A 2863-nucleotide genomic window follows, 5' to 3' on the forward strand; every position below is an offset into this window, starting at 1 on the left:
CCTCCCACTTGAGGAAGATCATGTCTTCCAGCAAAATGAAGGTCAGGGACTGGGCCTCAATTCTGCTGGGCGCTGCAAGGGAAAGGCGACCCAGGGCAAGGGAAACCAGGCTTTGGAGGCAGATGCTTGGGTTCAAATTCCAGCCTTCCTATTTCCTAGCTGGGATGCTTGTACCACTCAGCCTCTCTGAGCCTCAGCTTCCACATCTGTGAAATGGGGATGATATTAATCCCTCCCTCACCAGGGGGTGGGAGCATCAAATGGGGGTGAGGTGTCCTCAGTGCCCAGCATATAGCAGGTGCGCAGTGAGTTCCCAATTCAATTCCTCTCCAGCTAGAAGGAGGCTGGAGAAGGGCTTTGGAGGTGGGAGGAAGGATCATGCACGAAGGTGTGTCCAGCCAGGGACAGGAGAGGAGGAGAGGCTGGCCCCTACTCCTCCCCCACCATGAGCACAGTCAGAGCCATGGTAGAAAGGTGGACTCAGAGGCATCTGTGCAGTCTCCCAAGTTCTAGAAACCTTTAAAATGAGGACCCAGAGAGGGGAAGTGGTTTTCCCAGGTCACCTAGCAAACAGGTGGCAGATCCAAGGCTAGAAGTCAGACTGAGCTGGGCCTTCATCTCACTGGCCTGTTCCTTGTGGCCAGAAACCTGTCTCCACCACACCATCAACCCTACCCTCAGCCCCACACTGACCCCACAGCTATTGGGGTGAGGGGAGGGGAGGTCAGCTTCTGCGGGGCCATGGATACACTCCTGTAAGGCTCGGACTTTTGCCTAGAGGTTCCGAAGTCCATCTCAGTGTGGAAGGAGTGGGGTCTGAAGGTAAGAAAGATGGAGCTGTGTGACTTTGGGCAAGTACCTTGACCTCTCTGTGCCTCAGTTTCTTTGTCTGTAAAATGGGATAATAATGCTACCTCCCTGGTAGGGTTGTAAGCATCTCTCCTGTACTGCAGGTAACAGCCTGGCACACAGGAGGAGCTCCATCCATGTGGGCTGCTGGTATTGGGGCCGGGTTTGCCACCTGCAGCTGTCTGACCTTGAGGAAGTCATTTCCCCTCTCTGTGTCTCCAGCCCAACCTGAAATGGGGCCCATTGTAATAACAGCACAGAGACACAGGTGGTGAAGATCAAATGGGATTGTCAGTGATTTAAAAAAAGCCCAGGATGTCTGTGTGCTGATTGGAACGCACGGACCTCAGCAGAAGGCGCGGTGCAGATGGTTATTACTGCCCGGGCTCTGCTGCTTCCCCTCCCCACCCCGTCGGGGCTCTCCTCGGTGGTCTCCCAGCCCCTGCAGCTGCCTGCTAATGAGCCAGAGCCTTCAGTAATGAGGCTGCTTCACCATTTAATACGCTGGAACAGCCTTGGAGGGAGAGGGGATGGGGTGGGGGGAGGAGGGAGGCAGACTAGCTCGCCCACAGAATCCCCTCCAGTCCGCAGTGCTCAATAAGAGGAGGAGATGGGTCCCTGCTGCCCGTCCTGCAGGAGCCCCCGGCAGAAAGGTGGCCATGGAAGTGGGAATCCCCTTCTGAGTGTGGAACAACGCACCTGCGGAATCAGCTAGCCTTGAAAAGTGGAGTCTGATTACTGAGTTGACCGTGTGCCAGGCCTTTCCTGACAAGTGCAGTGGGCCTGTGCCTGGGACAACGAATGCTAAGCCCTGGGCTCCTAGCAGTGTCTCTCTTCCCCCACCCTCTTCCAGGGGGCAAGCAGGCTCAGGGACTGGTAGAGATCCTGAGCATGGGGCAACATCTAGCTTCCAGCGGGTCTAGGCCAGTCCTGAGGGCAGAAGGATAAGATGGGACCCTACAGAAGGGGCTAGTTGGGGGGGCCAGGCAGGCACTGAGGCCTGGGATCAGGGGAGGGCGAGGAGGGTGTGGTGGAGGCAAGAGGGTCTCTGGAAGGAGGAACGGATCAGAGCCCAGTGTCAGGGAGGAGCCCTTGGGCCAAAGGCTGGGGGAGGCCTTCAGAAGCTAGAACTGGTATTGTGTCCCCAGACTGGCCTGAGCTGTGCAGGGTTGGGGGTCTAGGGGGCCAAGCCTCAGGATCTTCCATGAAAGCAACAAACATGGGGGTGGGGGGTGCATATGCCTGGGACTCAGCCATTTGAGGGTGTGGAGGGGAAGGAGGGGGATGTCCTGCCCCAGGAATCCTATGACACCGAGGAGAGTGTAAGATGCAGCTGGCATGAGAAATGGCACAGGAGATTGGACCGCAGGCACCGTGGGTCAGAACCAGGTGAGTTAGGGGTCTTGGTTGCTAGTGACAGAAATCCCCCACAAACCAGCTTCAGCTCAAGAAGGGAGTTGATGGGATCTGGTAACGGCAGGTGCTGGGGGAGGGGGCTGGGCTCAGCGATATTGTCAGGCCTCCGTCTCTCTCCACTCTTGATTCTGGTCTCCATCACGACGGCCTCAGTCCCAGGCAGGTCCTCTCCTCGATATGGCCCTACAACTCCACGCTGACACCCTGCCAGCTCCAAATGTGTGGACATTCCCATAATTTGGTCCCCTTGGCTCTGATTGGGTCTTCCATGAGTCCCTCACTGTGTGAGGAGCATTTGAGATTCTGATTGGCCAGACCTGTGACTCAGCCCACCCCTCTGTCTGGGAGTGGAGTGACTTCTGCAGGACCCCAAGACTGGCAAGGCTGATCGGCGCTTCCCCAAGGAAAATAAAGACGGCTGTTACCAAGGCCGGGTCCAGATGCTGGGCGAGCAGAGCCATCAGCTGTCCACCATGGGTGGAGCCAGAGATGGGAGTGGTGGGATTTTGGCCCTACCCAAGTGCCCTTCGCTAGGTCAACACACCTGTCCTCCAGCTGTCATGGTGTTGGTAGCTAACAGCTCACAGCAGGACTCTTT

The sequence above is a fragment of the Mesoplodon bidens genome (assembly GCF_964165515.1).
Source record: "Mesoplodon bidens genome assembly, chromosome: 2".
Classification (NCBI taxonomy): Eukaryota; Metazoa; Chordata; class Mammalia; order Artiodactyla; family Ziphiidae; genus Mesoplodon; species Mesoplodon bidens.